Below are 19617 nucleotides of genomic sequence, written 5' to 3'. Positions count from 1 at the left end.
TCTTTGGAACTCTACCTTGCACAGAGGAAACTCTTGAAAGATGTTTGCTGAAATAAAAGCTCTTGATGTCACTTTCACTAAGTGGATTTTTCCATTCAGGTATTTTTATATTGCATTTAATCATACTATCTGTTTTTGGCTATCTGACCCTGAACAATTTTTTTCCTGAAGTTTTTACTTGTCAATTTCTTGGTGCAAAAAAATGTATCAATTGACAGAGCGGTGCTCTGTAGAAAGACAACAGAAAAGGAGAACTTTCACCCAGATAGTCACTTCATATCATGCTTTTGTGGGTCACTCCTTCCACAGAGGGTTGATGGTAAGGTTCTGCTTATGTGAGATACCCATTCCTGAAGAATTTTCTGTGTGATTCTATCCTAGGGACCTTCTCACATCCATATATAAAAAAATACATTAAACCTATGTGGAAATTCACAAAATGTGAAGGAGAATAAGATGATGAACATTTGTAGTAGTGTACAAATTGAAAGAAATTGCAGTGCCATCAAGGAAATATTTCATGGAGGACATGGTTGATGCTTCCCTAATGAAGATTACAGAACTGGCATAGAGGCAAGCTACAGTAGGAATGGAAAGCTTCAGCTGTCCAGGCATTTGATAGAAGTCTCAGTCTGGTAAAAGCAAGGCATCTTATAAATTTGGTATTTGCCTTGTGGACAATTTCATTTTTCAGAAGGTTCAAGAAGCATTGAGGGGAAATGATGCTGTGAACTTAATTATGATGGAATGGACCAGAATCTTGGGAGAAAATAACCATATCATCTGGGAGTTCATAATAGAAAGAAAGTCTATAGCCAGTATTTCCAAAAGGGAAGTTGGCTATGAGACCATAGATATCTTTTCTCTCAATCTTTTAATTTCAGATTTCTTAAAGGCTCTGATGATAGTTTGACCAGAGGCAGAGAATCATGAGATTTAAGGTGAAAATAGACCTTTTACACTTCAAGAGCACAGCACAGAACCTGCAAACAGCCCAGACTCAGATCTCCTGGGTGTAGACAGTACTTACGTAGCAATCTCATAAGGCCTAATTGACAGCAGCTTTCCTGCCTTGTAGTCAGATTCTACTAGACCCATCCCTATAGCGTCCTGATCTGTGTGGCCTAATCTGAAAGTTTACTAAGTACCTGGATTTTATTTATCTTGTGGATATTTTTCTCAGAGCTTTCTGGTGTGTCTATGAGAGAATTCAATATAGGCTTTATAGTCAGGCAGAATCATTCATTTGTCCATTCAACAAATATTTATTGAGTTCATACCATGTGTCCAGTACTGTTAAAGTTGCTGAGGACACAACAATGATCAAAAAGAGACAAGGCTTACCTTCTTATTTGACTTATACTCTATTGGGATGAGAGTGAGAACAAGAAGTAGCAAATAAAGCAATTGATTTAGTAATAACTGTTATGAAGGAAACAGAGTGATATGAAAGAGAGTGCTTGAACAAGATTGTTATTATACAATAGATGTTAGCTTTCAAGGAAGGTAATGTTTGAGTTGAGATCAAAAGGACAAAAAGGAACTATGTGAAAATTTAGGTGAAGAGAGTTCCAGGGAGAGGGAACAGCCAGTGCTAAGACTCTAGGGCAAGAACAGGTTTAACTATTTGCTGAATAGATAGCAGATAAGTGTGGCTGAAGCATAGTGTAGGGTAACCAATCATCCTGGCTTGTCCCAGACTTTCTTGGTTTTACCACTTGAAAGTCTCACGTCCTAGGAAACCCTTCAAACCCTGTGTGGGACTTAGTATTACCGTAGAAACTCGTTAATGACACTAACCTCACGGAGTATTTTTTTTCAAGTTAAGCATTCTGTAGTCCTTCCATCTCAACTCAGATGATATAGTTAGTTCTAAGACCTCTCAATCACAAACCCAGAACTACTCCTGAGAATATACTTGATTTTTTCCCCCATGTACTCTTGAAGAGTGGCCCTTTGAACCAGACACCCTTCTGAAAACATGGGATGACCAATGTCCATGATGGAGAAACTACAGATTGTGGCAGCATTCTTCTAGTAAGTCATCCTAGGATAGCCAGCTATTTTTAGTAGTATTATGCTTAGCAAGGAAATAAGTCCACTAGCCCTGATTTTTCCACACAAACTACTCTCAAACCAGTTAGTCGTCCACTTCCTGTAACTGTAAAGCTGATTTTCTTTCAACCTCAAGGCTCAACTTTACCATTTGCTAAGCAATGCTCGTTCTTATTCACTTTAGCTCAGAATTCCCTTCCTTTTGAGGTCTTTTTGAATGCTAATTCTGGTATCTGAAACTTTACTTAAGCACTTCTTACTTTCTTTGGGTCATCAAAAATTCGACAAATGTGTCTTCTGGGTTTTTATCGAGGTCATTTGATAAAAATGTTGGACAAAACATGGCCCTGGGCATGTCACTGGAGACCTTCCAACATAGCATTAATTCATTAATCAATACGTTAGGAAAATTTTGTTTAAGCAGATACTAAATTTTAAAACTTCAAGTGTACTCTGTTACTCATGATTTGGGATATGGCATGTAATCATGAAGCCAAAATATTGCCTAAAGATAAAGCCCCTTTTATTTGTCCTTGCAGATTACTGGGAATAATGGATGATAAGATTGGAAATGAGGCTAGAACAGCTGGAGAACAGTAGGCAAATCTAGGATGGAGAAAAAGAGCTGATTCAGAGGTCTTACAATTTGGGAAAGACCAGAAGAGGAGGGGGCTTGAGTATAAATGAAGAGTTAAATGTCTTAGACAGTTATTGAATTCTTTTTTTGTAATGATGCTACAGTCATAGAAAATATATAAATGACTGGGTGTGATTGTGTTCCAATGAAACTTCAATTACAAAAACACATGGTGAGCCAGGTTTGACTGGCAGGGTGTAGTTTGCCAACATCAGCTTAGATGATTCAGAATCACCCTTATAGAAATATCCTCATACACGGTCCAGGAATATACAGTTTCCCCCTGCCCTTCCTTCTCTATGTTAAGCTCTTTTATTACTAAGCTTCAACACTGTAGGTTGGGATTTCTTTAACTCCCTTTTATCTTGGCTCCCTTTCAGGATTATTTCTTCCAACTTTTTTCCTTTATGATCTAGAACAGGGGTTGGCTAAGTTTTTCTGTCATCAGGAATATTTCAGATTTTGGGGGCCATAGGTCTCTGTTGCAACTACTCATCTCTACCACTGTAGCACAAAAGTAGCTACAGGGATTATGAAAAAGAATGGGCACGGTTGTACTGTAATAAAACTTTACCTACAAAAACAGGCAGTGGGCCAGTTTTGGCTCTCATGCTGCAGTTTTACCAACTACTGGTCTAGAAGGGATGGTGATTATTCTCAAAATCCTATCCTATAGCCTAGCTACTACCTTGCATTTGCTTTTTGCATTATACTAATTGGAAATCACCTGTGCCCTACAGGTCACTGCCAATAGTAGTCCCTCAGGCATCTGGAGGTCTTGTGTCCTGTGGCTAACAGCACTAATTTGTGGTTGTCTGTGCCCTCTGAATCCCTCATAGAACTAAGGCCTGGAAACATGCTGTTGATGTCACAGTCCCCCGTCTCAAAATCCTCTGAGAAGGCTGCTTTTAAGCCTACCAGTTTTCATATCCCCTGTCCCTGGAGTGAAATTTCTGCCAATCTAATTATGAGGTGATAGCAATTAGCAGGAATTAGCACCCATCATGTAAAAGTTCAGGTTTCTTTCACTGAAACTATTTCATATCCAAAGCATTGGCAGCCCTTTACCAAAACAGTCTAATCTCCTTTTGCACCAGAGGTAATGAGCATCCTTGGATGACTGAAGCCACTGTTGGCAACGGGCAGTTGGGTAGAGCAAATGACTGAGAAGAGAAACTAGAGCAGGGCAAGGGGATCCCTGTAAGACGATGAGTCTGAATGACTGTTCCATCTAAAAGAGAGTGGAAGTCTCCTAATCATATCCATTGCTTATGTAAAACCACATTTCCTACTTGACTCTAGAATGAGTGCCAGGTTTTCAAATGCATAGAATTCTTATTTTACTGAAATTTTAGAGTAATTGAAAAATGGAATTCTATGTCTTTGCCAAATCTCAAGTCAAGGAACAATTTACTCTAGATGTCCTGTGGCCAGATTTCTTGTCCTGGTTGTGCCAGAACACCCGGGACTTTCATTTCTCCTTTGTAAAGCAAGTGACTCTCACTGGACAATTACTCTTTTTAATCAACATTTTTTCCAATCAAAAGAGAAAACATGAAAGCCACAGAAAACTGTAGGTAATTGAACTAAAACCACAGAGAATTGTACTGTTCAGTCATGGCCATTAACAGCATTTGGGCTCTTTCCCTATTCCTATGCCTATTTTCACAGTCATTATGTCAAACTGTAGAAAATGCTGGGACCTGTTTCCCACTCAAGCATTTTCCCGTGGCAGTAGACAATTGTTAAGAACTCTTCTTGCTCTTTTTTTTTTTTTTTTTTTTTTTGCGGAACTCAGGCCTCTCACTGTTGTGGCCTCTCCCACTGCAGAGCACAGGCTCCGGACACGCAAGCCCAGCGGGCACGGCTCACAGGCCCAGCCGCTCCACAGTATGCGGGAACCTCCCGGACTGGGGCACGAACCCGCGTCCCCTGCATCGGCAGGCGGACTCCCAACCACTGCGCCACCAGGGAAGCCTCTTCTTGCTCTTTGATTTCAGGTATGTTTGGTTTCTTATGGTCCATGTAAATTAGACCATCAAAAATCATGGTAAATAACATTTGATTTTTTAACCAATAAAGAAGTCAATATAAAGTTTTTCATAGAAAATAAATGTAAGAATTGTAAAAATAAATTATTTATAAACTTAGAAAGAATTATTACAATCCTTTATTTACCCTTGTTGGCCCTTGATTGGATTGTACCCTAAAGAACAGTCCAGTGTGGTAAATTAAAGAACCAATTATACCATTCCTTTCTCCCCCAGGAGAAGCATATGGTCCCTAAGGGCAGAAGTCAGATTTTATGAAAATTACTGGAGATGAACAAATATAATGTTTTTTAAAAAACAGAAAACTCCTCTGAATTAAGGAGTTTAGAGTATAACTTTTAGTACCCAGTAAAAAAATGAAGCAATATTGATGCCATATCGAAAAGAATGAAGATGGCTGACTTTGAGAGTGAATTATGGCAGGCCATTGTAAAGCAATTATACTCCAATAAAGATGTAAAAAAAATTATACTAGGTTTTGCAGACATGGATAAAAAACCAGTATCTAGAGACCAATAAAGCAACATTGGAAATTTGGACGTTGGCCAAATATTGGATGAGCACCTCCTCATACAAGGTATTGGCCCTTGGCACATAGCACCCCAGGAAAACCTAAACACTGTTGTTGCCTGCAGGGACTCACACCTGACTTGCACGGGGGAGGGGTGACCCTTGGACACAAGTAAATATAAGGTGAGGGGCAAAGTGGTAGGTATCCTTGCAGAGAGGCATCTGAGGTGTTATAGGAATTTCTTTCTTCTGTTGAGCTGGAGCAGTGTTCCAGTGGATCATTCCACACCAGGAAAGAATCCTTGGGCTGAGCAGTGTTATGTATCAACACAGAACATGCAGTAGCAATAGGCTTTTCCTTTCCATTTCGTACAGACCTGAAGTGAATTCCAAATGTAACTCAAAAGCAGCAGCACCTTTAGTAAATGGGGAGAGGAACACTCCAAAGTCCATTTATTAAAACGGCCAGGGAAGGAGTGGAATCGCACCTGCCAGGTGACACAGTATCAAAGGTTTTAAAGTTGCAAAGGGAAATCATTTCAAACCCTCCAGGATTAGGTCCCAGAGATGCAATTAGAAGGCTGTTCACATGAAAGAGTTCAGTAGTATTTACAAGAACAGGCCCAAGTTAAGAGTTTATTTCTAGATTATTAACGCTAAAGTTGCTTTCCTCCTTAATTAATTCTCTATCTTTGGAAACATAAAAGATTTCATTGCCTTCTTGGCAACTTTTGATTCTAAATGGCCTGGGAATCCAACATGTGGGTCTAAGTGGTACCAAATGCCAGGATGAAAGGCCAGCAAATCTGCGGTAGTCACCTGGATGATTCCAAATATCTGGATGGATGATAAAACATGTATTAATTTGGTGCCAACATCACTACCTTGGGGCAGCATACCTTGACTCCTCAGGAAGAAATCTGGTTCCTTTTCTTATGTTCACACTTACGCCTCTATATTTTTATTATCTGTTCACTCGTGTGTCTCCAGCTCTGGGTCTAATTTTGGGTGGAGAGACACTGTGTCCTTCCTGCCCACTGTTGTTTCCTTTCCACCATATGTAGCACAGGGTGTGGAATGTTACTATACACCCACAGATATTAGATAAATGAAAGAACACTTGGGCAACCTGTGGTGGGCCGTCACTAATGGAATGTTCTATGATGAAGGCAGTAGGGAAAGGGCTCTGTCAAGGGTCGGCCAATACCTGCAGATTTGTCTAAGTGGGCACTGGCACAAAGGCTAGAGCTGTACCAGTGTACAAGGTTTCTTCCTCATGTCAGTTGATGAAGATCAGGAATGGGGCTGGGGAAGCCGGTGTGATATTCTGATACCATTTTCGTACCCAAATGAGCCCATCTGATACAGTGCCCACATTTTATTTTATTATTAAAAATTTTTTTTGGCTGTGTTGGGTCTTTGTTGCTGCACGCAGGCTTTCTCTAGTTGCAGCGAGTGAGGACTTCTCTTGTTGTGGAGCACAGGCTCTAGGCACACAGACTTCAGTAGTTGTAGCACACGGGCTTCAGTAGTTGTGGCACGTGGGCTCAGTAGTTGTGGCTTGCATGCTATAGAGTGCAGGCTCAGTAGTTATGGCACACAGGCTTGGTTGCTCCGTGGCATGTGGGATCTTCCCAGACCAGGGATCGAACCCGTGTCCCCTGCATCAGCAGGTGGATTCTTAACCCCTGAGCCACCAGGGAAGTCCCTGCCCACATTTTAAAGATGGAGAAATTGCAGCCCAGAAAGGAATAGAGTCTGCCCCTAAGGTGCTAGCTAGCAGAGGAGACTTTCATACCTGTATCTCCAGATGTCCTGGTCAGTGCTCTTCTCTCTGGAATCAGCTGCCTCTGCTAAGAGCTCTGAAACTCAACAGTTTCAATGGCAGCTCCACAAAGGAAGTAGTTACATGGTCTTAGGAGAGGGTTTCCCCCTTTTCTGATGTCAATTTCCCGATTGGGAAATTGGCCTTATAACATGTGACTCCTGGGGCCATTGTGAGCTGGCCTTAGAGGAAAGAGTGCGTGTGATGGTCCTGGCAGAGTGCCTGTTACGTAATTGGTTCTCAACTCTTAACTCCCTTCACCCCTTGCACATGAGGTCTTCCAAGACAAGCAGAGGTGAAGAGTGTCCTTAGTGGTTCCAAGGGTCAGCTTTGCTGGGGGTTTGACTGCTCTGACCCATCTCATGCCTCAGGAAGCAAATTCAGAACGCAACCTGGCATTGATGTGGTCTTGCTCTAAAGAGACTCTCGCAGCTCACTCCTAACATCCCCCAAGGAAATACAGACTTTCTAATTTTCCTAGTAAAATGAATGAAAGATGCTTTTGGGGAATAAAGTGATTTCTTTTTAGCTCCACTTGTTTACTTTTCCATAAGCTCCCAAGATGGCTTACATGTTAGCTGTTAATCACACCATCTGTTCAAACAGTACTTCAGTAAATGATTTGATTCATACTTTTTCTTCTAAAAGAATCTTTTAAAAGACAGTGTTTATGTCTGTTATCCTTCATTTGGCAATGTAGCATGAGCTATTTTAATGTTGCTATCATTGTAAACACATATTGAATTCTCCATTTCTTAACTGCGCAGAAAATAGGACAACTTCTCTGCATTTGTTCCACTTGACTCTAGGCTTAGGGATGAAAGAGCACTATTAGACAGAGATTTTATATTTCTAAAAAGAAAAAAAAAGATGAAGACACAAAGTTCCAGCCGATATTTTTCTGAAAGCTTGAATTTAGTGACAATGAGTAGGTTCCATCCACTTGAGACTTTTCAGGCCAAGCAGCTATGAACAGAGTGTCCTTAGTGGTTGGGAAGGGTCAGCTATACTGCAATCCTGGCTGGTCAGACTCATCTCATCTCTCAGGAGCCCAAGTTGCCACTGAGGGACACCTGGAAGAAGGACCTCAGTCCCACCCAACAAAAGCTTGGGTGGTGCAAGCCCTGAGGAGGAGGTAAATGGGCTGTTGATGCTTCTGAAGAAGAGAGAGTCCCTTGAATTAGTAGAGTGAGAAGGATACAAGCGTAGAGGTAGACTTCTTATTGTTGCAGCCTCTTCTTTGGATCTCTGGAGACCCCATATTCATGAGAGCCTCTGGGGAAGTTCATACAGCAAAGGGTATGTCCTAGTGCTGGCTCATATGGATGTCATTGTCTCTTGCTTTCTAAGACCTGCAACCACATGGAAAGAGTGCTACATTGTAGTCATGTACAAAGTATAAGAGATGTACAAAATAGGCAAATATAGATTTGTGTGTGGGAGCACTGATAAAGAAGGGATTCGCTTTCCAGGCCTAGAGATAAAAGGTAAATGAAGAAGGCTCATATTAAAGGAGACAGTTTTGTTGGGTTTCAAGGGTTGGATAGCTTACTAGTTCAGTATACAAACATTTTATAGAGACCACATGAATCCTATGCACAGAATTGTAAAAGAATAAAGTCTTTATGGGAATGGTAATCAGTTTGTGTGGTTGGATTAGCAAGTCAGGACACCCATGTGAGCTGGGTCCAGATCTCAGAAAGTCTTAAATGTCACACTGATGAATCTAGCTTTTTGCCTCCATGTGACTAAATATCATTGAGGATTTTTAAACGAGAGAGTGACATGCTCTGACATGTCTCGGAAAGATGGGTGACACTATAGTGTAGAGCCTAGTTGCAGTGGGTTGTTGAGGAGACCATGTCTGAAGTCATTGCAATAGTCAAAGCAAGAAATGATGAGTGCTGGAATTAAGAGGGAGACAGTGGATGAAAGACTAGGGATGAACTTGAGATTTATCACAGAAGGAGAATAGGCAAAGCTTCAAAGATGATTGGATTGTGTAGTGAGGGAGGAGGAAGATTATAGGCTGTCTCTCAGATGGATGGTGGCACCATTAAATGACATCCAGAAAACAAGAGGAAGGGGAGATTTTAGGGGAAATATGAAGCTTTCTGGTTTGGAATGGTTCCATTTGGGTTGTCTGTGGAGCTTTGAGGTAGATACATGTCCATTTTTCGAGAACACATGTGACTGGAGCTCAGAAGAGATGTCTGAGCTCTAAATAGAGCTTTGGCAGTTATTACTCTAGATAATGATTTGTGACAGTGTTCATGAGTTTGAACTTGCCCTTACTAATATCTTCTGCTCTAGTTGTCTTGTAGAAGTCATGTTTCACCCATACCATGGTATATCCTCTCCCTTTATGGTTTGGGGTAGAGAATGAAATCAATATAAAGCAATAATCTCCAAGTATACAATGAATAATAAGAAATTGGTATGTAGGCAGTAAAGGAATGAACAGTACAGTTAGGATTGAAATGTTGTAAATATCCATGTACCATACATATATAGAGAGGTATAATTAGTTAGGCATGTTGAGTATTGAAACATTGTGGGGTAAGGCTTAGTTATTTTCAAATGGACATGACAAACTGGCAGGGACCATGTATCAGTCAGAATCAGTTTCAGCTTCAGGGGACAGAAAACTTAATATATAGTGGTTAAAAAAATGGATAATTTTTTGTACCTCACATAATAGATAACTGAAGATGAGAAGTCCAGAAAAGCTATGGTAGTTCTACAATATTTATGGACTTGCATTCCTTCCAGCTAAACATTCTGTCCTCATTCTCATAGAGCAAGAAGCTTGGTAGAACTCTAGATATCATATTTACATTCTAAACATCCGGATAGAGGAAGAGGAAAATAGGGAGGACTCATTTTCTCCTTTTTAGGGCTTTCTAAAAATATACCACAGTATTTTTACATATATTTCATTGATAAGAATTTTGTCACCTAGAATCAGGGGAAGTTGGGAGTTGTAGTTTTTTGTTTGTTTGTTTGTTTTTTAGCTACATATGTTGCTACCTAAATAAAATTCTGTGATCTATTACCAAAGAAGATTGGGAGAATGGATAATGGCATAGATAACTAGCAATCCCTGCCATAGGACATAATCTCAGTTTGGACCCATTTGGTATAAAGAAGACCTAAAAGAAAGTACCACCTAGAAGATCCATGGGAAGACTTCCAGTCTAACAAGTGGAACATAACATTTTGAGGGGTAGCCCAGGCAAACACTTGACATCAGAGAGATCCAACATGAGTTACCAGGTATAACCTCACAGGTACTTAGAGAAGAGTAAAGAAAATGCAGGAACAAGTAATGTTTGGAAAGTAAACCGATCAAGTGTGTACATCAGGGGGGGTCCATCAGTAGGTAGAAGGATCCCAGTCACAATATCCCATTTCAGGTATAGGATGCTAATCCATGGGTGATGGTGATGTTGAAGGACATTGACAAAAGCACAGCAAGATCTCAGTCTTAGAAGGAATGGGCTGCTAAGCAAAGGTTCAAGGCAGAGACATAGATCCAGAACTGAGACACAAAGTAAGAGGGGAATAGCAAAAAGATAGACTGGTTGTTGGGTCCCCAAGAAGGACCTTAGAAACATGCTTCCCCAAATTTTGGATTTCACATATTAGTGCATAATTTTTTGAGTGAGTTTGCCATAATGTTGCCAACTTTTTATTTCCCAAGTAAATATATATTAAAAACAAAGCAACTAACTAGGCACAATTTATAGACCGTGTTATTTCATTTAAAAGACAGGTAAAAAATAGGAGATAAATTCAAAGCAAAGAACAGTCCTTGTTGAAAATTCAAAATGTACAGAAGAATAGATAATAAAAAGGCTCCCACTTACCCCTGTCCCTTCATCACACTTTCCCTCTCTGGAGGCAGCCATTGTTATCTGCCCCTTACACATCCTTCCAGAGATGTTCTTTGTATAAACAAGCAAATACCTGTCTGTGTACACCATTCTATACATACATTTTTCAACTAAAAAGGATATCTTTAAAAGCATTCCATGTCAATACATAAAGAGATTCCTAATTCTTTTCATGTCTGCATAGTAGTCCATTGTATAGGTTTACCAAATTTGCTTAATAGCCATTTATTAATGGACATTTGATTATTTTTAACCTTTTGCTATTATGAGCAGTGCTTCAGTAAACTGGCTTAGAACACTCTTTGAAATGAATCTAGTTATGAACAGCTCATTACTTTGCTTTCATTTCTTTTCATTTCAACATAGACTGGTAAAAATTTTACCACTACCAGCACCATTTTATGTACTGGTCTTTGACAAACACTTTTCCACTACATCCTTGAAGTCATTCAGGCTTGTGAAATGGGCCATTTGCTTTTGGCTGTCAGGTACCTCCTTTATAAAGTAGAATCCATCCGAAAACTTGGTCTATCTCACTAAGCGGGTACTGAGTTTATGTTTCCAGCTGATTTTTTTCATACTGTTTTCCCCATGGTGAAATGTTCTTCCCATTTGGTTTTGCCTATTGTTATTTGTAACCAAACACAGAAATTTGATATGGCTAGACATGGGCTAATTAAGGATGCTAGATGTATCAACAAAAGGACAAGATTCTGAATACTATTCAGGCATTTGGGTGGATCTGGCACAGGGAGACAAGAACATCCTCAGGTGTTGGGATATATTAGCATCTCTTTTGTACATCTTGGCTTCACCTGTATATTATTTTACCTGTCATTATGACAATCAGCTGTGTGGATTCCAACATACTTCATGCAGGTGCAACCTGACAATACCTCATGCACTCTTTGTACGCCTCTCAACTCCTGGGCTGGGATTTACCAGTGAACATTACTATAAGACCATCACTGATGCCTATATATCTGCAATCTGAAAGCATGAATGACTGATGAATGAACCTTTTATCCATTGGGAGATAGGAGATGGTGGCTAAATTCATCCATCTTGTTTTCACCCATGAATAGGGTTGAGTTTATACAACTTCTTGAAAAATCCAATGAGATTAAGCAAGCAGTCTCACTTAGCTGAGGTCAGCTCAGTAACACATCCTTGAATTGGCTTTCCTTGTTTCTTTGATTCATTATCCATGTCCCTCATTCTTATTCTCTGGAATTGTACTCCCAATACAACAACTGCACATAAATACTGTGCCTCAAATCAGGGTAGTGGTATGAGATAAGACCTTGTATATTAGATATGATTTAGGCAAACATGGCCAAAACAAACAATAGAGGATACAGAGCAGCAGTCAGAATCAGGGATTTAGTGGTAATGAAAGCTTATCCAGACATGTATATGGGACCTGGTGATCAGAAATTCATTGTTATGGGTACTGGGTACTGTATTCAGTAGACTATGCATGTAATCATCACTCAGGAATTTTAATATCATAAAGTTGTTCTCCAGGTTAGGTAGGATTCTAGTTTCTGGAAGGATGGAGGGAACACTGCTTGCAAGAGTAAGACTACTCATGAGTCCTAGAGGACCTAGAGTGCTAGGCGTTTGACCATGACCCAAAGATTTAATTGGAAAAAAGGTAATGGAGGTCAACTGATGCACTGGGTCAAGTATGGAATAGAAGCTGTATGTCCTGATATTGAATCACAAAAGTATTTAGAGTTTCCTGCATAACCCTTGCCTAAGTTCAAGCTTGAAATTGGAGTGGGGCTTAGTATGTAGGCAGGAGGGCAAAGTAAAACTCGCTATGTGGAAAGAAGTGTTTCAAAGACCAAAGACTGGGAATGACACAGAAATTGACAGGAAAGTCAGCATTTCTACACTTGATGACCCTGGTAGGTGGAGTGAAACAAGTAATATACTCCTAATACAGACCCCATGCTTCTTGGTTTAGCATTTCACTCTATGACACATTAATTTCTTCACCTATTTGATGAGAAAGCTTGAACATGTCACCAAAATGAGTGATGATCAGGAGTTCACCTTCAACAATTTACTTTAAGACACACTGTTAAATGTACAATAGAAGCTACACTGGATTTTTAGTCAAGATACCTGACTGTAAATTGTGCCCTTAGTGAGTCATCTGACTTCTCTGATTCTCTTTTCTATTCTGAAAAAAAGGCTACTATTTTTGCCTTATCTACCTCATAGATTTGCTATGAGTATGAAATATGATAATATATGTGAAAACAATGTGTAAATGTTATGCAAATGCTAGTTATTATTATAAGAAATTATCTTTAGTGCTTAGGAGAATAAAGCTCTTTATATGATTTGCCTTAAATTTTGCATATGATACAAATGCAGTAACGTTGGCTTCAGGGTGGCTGAATTTCTTATTTATGATGTTAGGTTCCTGGGCCACTGCTCTGTCCTTTCCAGTCTAATGCCAAAAATACAGCTTACAAACCCCGTCTATGCAGCAAATGTCTCATTATCCTCTGAGGAAGTCTCAGTTTAGATGTCATTTTGTAAACAACATCATTAAAGATTAAGAAAAGCATCACTGAGTCATTGTCATGTAAGCTGTAGAGTCCTGAATGATATCTAAGGCAGAAATGTGTTCTCTGTTAAAACACTTTTTCTTTATTCTCAGTGTTATAGGAAAGCATAAGAATTATAAAACAGTGTCTAAATGTTTAACGATTTCTGTGTGACATTATGCATGTAAATTTTCTCTCCACTATCCCCATTCAAGTGTTACATGATATCCACATTACCATATCAGTGTTGCCAATTCTAGATGGAATTATCTGCACTCTTGATACTCAAATGTGTGGTCTATACACTAGCAGTGTTAGAATCACCTGGGAGCTTGCTAGAAATCCAGAATTTCAGATTCTAACCCTGACCTGTTGAATCAGAATCTGCATTTCATCAAAATTCCCCAGGTGATTCATAAAGTTTGAAAATCAGGGGTCTACACTAACCTGTTCTTTTGAGTCAACTCACTTCAATCTTCTTAACTTTTTAGGCTCTGTTCCTGTGCCCCACTCTGCTTTGCTTTGGGATCCTTACATCAATCCCTGACTCTAGCCCTATGGACTTGCCTTTCTTTATAGTATATGTGTTCTCTCAAGTGTCTGAAATTCCACTTTTTCTTATGCACATTGGTTTGACTCACCAACTTGTCCCAGTTGCTTTTAGTATATAAATATATACTACATATATTGAAGCTCTACTTCCTTACAACCTAATTCCACACCCTTACCCATTCAACTCAGCCAGTACTGAATAGGCCAGGCCAACTCCTTAGGAAGGAAGGGAGTTGGAGAAAGTTAGTTTGGCAGTACCATAGAAGTTGCCTAGATTAGATAGTGTATGCACATCTGAGTCTTGTTAAAGTTCTTATTCCTCTAGTCTTAGTTTTTCAGTAGTCATCTGGTCCTTTTCATGGTATAAGCTTCTGGAAGATAAACAGATTTCTACCTTTACTTCCTGGACTCTCATTTCTGTATGTAGGCAGGGATGTACTAGGGTAGGCAAAAAAAAGCAATGGCTGATCCAAAAGTTATTCTGATCTGGCTCTGGAAATTACAAACTTGTTGTAGCAAACATATCAAGATAAATGGCATACCAGGGAGAATGTGGAGAGCGTGCCTTCCTGCCACATCCTTTTATTCCATCAGGTGAACACCATGGCTACCTAGCTGCTTCAGAGCTAGTGTGTGAAATTTGTTGCTATTAGTGAGTTAGCAACACAATTTTTTTTGTGGCAATCTCTTCTTTGGGAAGGGACAGTTTATAAGCAAGAGTATACTGTATAGTTTGTATATAAGAGACCAGTTCTCTTCCATATGTGGAACCACAGAGACTGGACTGTCCACTCTACCCCAAGATCTAGCACCTGCTTTTTCTAATGATTATAATCAGTGAGAAATAAGTTCATAAACTGGAGCACTATCAAGATCCATTTTCTTAAAGATGAAACTGTCATGGAAAAGAGTCCTTTAAAAACAACGGACTCCCATTTGATTGGGTCTGAGATAGGTTCATCTTTTATTCAATTCTTCTTTGTGGACAATTGTGAAAGAGCAAAAGACTGGTGACTCATTGACAGAGATGCAGGACAAGATATATAAGGCCATCAGACCATTATCCTTCCTTTGACCACCTTCATTAGGGCATCTTTCACATCCTTGTTCCTCAGAATGTAAATGAGTGGGTTCTGCATGGGTTTTACTGCCCCGTACAACAGTGTAATGATATTATCCTCATTCTGGGAAGATTGAGAGTGTGGGCGCATATACACTGATTGCTCTCCCATAGTAAATTATGACCACAGTCAAGTGGGAGCCACAGGTAGAAAAGGCCTTGTGTCTGGACTCTACAGAGTGGATCTTCAGGACAGCCACAGCAATACAGAAATAAGAGAGCACAATGAGCCCAAAAGGCAGGAACAGTACTACTACACCACTAGCAAACATTAGGATCTCCTTTACTAGTAAAAGAGAGCAAGTGAGTTTGAAGATTACTTGTAGCTCACATGTAAAATGGTTAACTACATTGTGGACACAAAATTGGATTGGTGTGACTAGGACAGGAATCACAGCCATTAAGAAAGCACTGGCCCAAACTCCTGCCACCATCCAGATACAAACCTTGTTGCGCAGGCGTTCTGAGATGGCAATAAATCTGTCATGGCCATAACAGTAAGAAGGAAACACTCCATCACTCCCAAGTAAAGAGAGATCGTCATTTGGAAAAGTAGTCACTATAGGATATAGTGGGAAAGTCCTTCCAGCAGTTCACCAGAACCATGGGTGTGGAGCTTGTAGACTAGCAGATATCTAAGAAGGATAATTGGCTGAGAAAGAAGTACATGGGGGGTGTGAAGATGTGAATCAATCCGGATAATGACATTGATGAGAATATACCCACCAAGGTGACAGATTAGATTAACAACATTGCCCAGAAGAAGGAGCTGAGATGCAGGCTGTCTGGAGAGCCCCATCAGAATGAATTCCATCACATTTGGATTATTTTCTTCCGTTGGGGAAATCATCATCCTTTCTATGAAGAGAAAAAGGAGGAAAGTATGACAAACGTGATGTAATCCTAAGAAGGCACTGGGAAAAGGGCAAGGCTGAATGATGAGGAAGAACTTCACTTCACCAGAGGGAGAAAAAAATACAGTTTATGCCACTCTATAATCCTTTGGATCTTCTCATAGCTGTGGTTAGGTCAATGAGGCCGTGTTTTTAGCTCCTCATCCTCTCACTCAGCATTCAAACCTGAAGACGCAGAACCACACCCTCCTTATAATTTGTATTACAAGGGAGTATTTTGTATAGAGATTTGTTTTGGGTGGCTATCCTTGATTTCATGTCTGTAATGAGTGTTTTCATGGTGAAGTGCAGCTCTTCAAAGGAACTTCTGTACTTACTAAGGCATTTACTTGGCCCAGAATGATGATAGAAGCCATCAGACACAAGGGCAGGCATCTCAAATCCTAAACAGAACATTTCCCTTGTCTTTGCCTAGGTAACAAAATCAAAATTATTTTGCTTACAGTCAGATTTCAGGTCTTGAACATCTCTTGTCTTTTTTTTTAAACATTTTTTATTGGAGTATAATTGCTTTACAATGGTGTGTTGGTTTCTACTGTATAACAAAGTGAATCAGCTATACGAATACCTATATCCCTATATCTCCTCCCTCTTGCGTCTCCCTCCCACCCTCCCTATCCCACCCCTCTAGGTGGTCACAAAGCACCGAGCTGATCTCCCTGGGCTATGCGGCTGCTTCCCACAAGCTATCTGTTTTACATTTGGTAGTGTGTATATGTCCATGCTACTCTCTCACTTCGTCCCATCTCACCCTTCCCCCTCCCCAAGTCCTCAAGTCCATTCTCTACATCTGCATCTTTATTCCTGTCCTGCCCCTAGGTTCATCAGAACCATTTTTTAAGTTTTAGATTGCATATATATGTGTTAGCATACGGTATTTGTTTTTCTCGTTCTGACTTACCTCTCTCTGTATGACAGACTCTAGGTCCATCCACCTCACTACAAATAACTCAATTTTGTTTCTTTTTATGGCTGCATCTCTTGTCTTTAGAGAAAAATTTCTTAGGTACAAGAGGGTAAAATATACAGTAGAAATTAAAGATCTGATAATAGAATTCAAGGAACTTGAAGAAGGACTTGATCATGAAGAGAAGTCGAGAATGTGCCAAGGGCAGCTCTGTGCCAATTTTGGGTTTTGCTTTTTGCGAAATTGCATGCAACTCTTACCCAGGATAATTGTATTCTCCTGTAGCTGAGTTATAACTGAAAGAACCAGAGTAAATCATAGGAAAGAATACTGAAGTAAGGGCATTTTAGTTTTGGTTTGACTATTTACTTGCTGTGTGACCCAACTGAGCTGCAGTTTCATTACCTATAGAATGAGGAAAAATATATGCCTTTCCTATGTCACAGAAATATTAAGTCCCAACAAGATAATGGATTGGGGAATGCTGTGAAAATTATAAATGTATGAAAACATAAGTGATTATTGTTTCTGGAAGAAGGAATGCAACCAAGATGTCCCCTTATCCAACCTTCTTGTCTCTTTTCAAGGTGTAAGGGAGCCTAGGAATTCAGTAGTTGCATTTATAAACACCTTACGTATAGGAAGCTTTTTCCTACTGAGGATAACTGACTCAACTCCCACATATCAGTCAGGGGCCATACATAAGTAAAAAGTAAGTTCAAAATTTTGAATGGTTTTGTTTGTGAAGAAAAGAAGATGATTTTAAAATGTTCAATCTAACTTTTTCTTTGTGAACTTAAATACACTTATTTTAAAATTTATTTATTTATTGAAATATAGTTGATTTACAATATTATATTAGTTGCAGGTGTACAACATAGTGATTCAATATTTTTATAGCTTATACTCCATTTAAAGTTACTAGAAAACAATGGTTATATTTCCCTGTGCTGTACAACATATCCTTGTTGCTTATCTATTTTATACACAGTAGTTTGTATCTCTTAATCCCGTACCATTATCTTGCTCCTCTCTCCTTCCCTCTCTCCACTGGTAACCACCAGCTTGTTCTCTATATCTGTGAGTCTGCTTCTCTTTTGTTATATACATTCATTTTATTTGTTAGATTCCACATATCAGTGATAACAGAGTATTTGTCTTTCTCTGTCTGACTTATTTCACTAAGCCTAATATCCTCTAGGTCCGTCCAAGTTGTTAAAAATTGCAGAATTTCATTCTTTTTATTGGATGATTAATATTCCATTGTATGTATATACCACGTCTTTATCTATTCGTCTGTTGATGAACACTTAAGTTGCTTCCATTATTTACAGTCTAGGATACTGTAAATAATGCTGCTATGAACACTGGGGTGCATGTATCTTCTCAGATTAGTGTTTTCATAAAAACACCTATTTTTTTAAAAGAGGAAGCTTAATCCTCCTTTATATAACACTTGATGCACAAAAACCGTAATTTATATTTTATTTTTTTAATATCTTTATTGGAGTATAATTGCTTTACAATGGTGTGTTAGTTTCTGCTTTATAAAAAAGTGAATCAGTTATACATATACATGTGTTCCCATATCTCTTCCCTCTTGCGTCTCCCTCCCTCCCACCCTCCCTATCCCACCCCTCTAGGTGGTCACAAAGCACCAAGCTGATCTCCCTGTGCTATGCAGCTGCTTCCCACAAGCTATCTATTTTACTTTTGGTAGTGTATATATGTCCATGCCACTCTCTCACTTTGTCCCAGCTTACCCTTCCCCCTCCCCATATCCTCAAGTCCATTTTCTAGTAGGTTTGTGTCTTTATTCCCGTCTTAGCCCTAGGTTCTTCATGACATTTTTTTTTTAGATTCCATATATATGTGTTAGCATACGGTATTTGTCTTTCTCTTTCTGACTCACTTCACTCTGTATGACAGACTCTAGGTCCATCCACCTCACTACAAATAACTCAATTTCGTTTCTTTTTATGGCTGAGGAATATTCCATTGTATATATGTGCCACATCTTCTTTATCCATTCATCTGATGATGGACACTTAGGTTGCTTCCATCTCCTGGCTATTGTAAATAGAGCTGCAATGAACATTTTGGTACATGACTCTTTTTGAATTATGGTTTTCTCAGTGTATATGCCCAGTAGTGGGATTGCTGGGTCATATGGTAGTTCTATTTGTAGTAAAAAACGTAATTTTAAATACACATTAATCTAAGTTGTTTGCATAGCTAGAAATGTGGTTTTCTAACTCTCCTAAATACTGATATCTATATTTACATTTATGCATATTATTAAAAGTAAGGCCAGTTTATTCAATAACTTGGTGAAGCTAAGGATATTAAACATAAAACTAATGTTAAGTTTGTAGTTCAGGATAATGACTGAGAGATAGGAAGTGAGAGATGAAAATGAGGAATGGAGAAAAGAAGACAGAGAGAAGAGAGAACATCAATATCAAGAATGAGGTATAGAAGAGAATAATTTTGTTGTGATATAGGAGAGTAGACCTAGAACTGGAAGACAGTTAAAGAGAGGCAGATTTCAGCTGAGTAGGAGGACAGATTTCCTGTCTAGATCAG

This window comes from Hyperoodon ampullatus (assembly GCF_949752795.1).
Source record: "Hyperoodon ampullatus genome assembly, chromosome: X".
Taxonomy (NCBI): Eukaryota; Metazoa; Chordata; class Mammalia; order Artiodactyla; family Ziphiidae; genus Hyperoodon; species Hyperoodon ampullatus.
The sequence above is the reverse complement of the archived record's forward strand: the minus strand, read 5'-3'. Positions refer to the sequence as shown.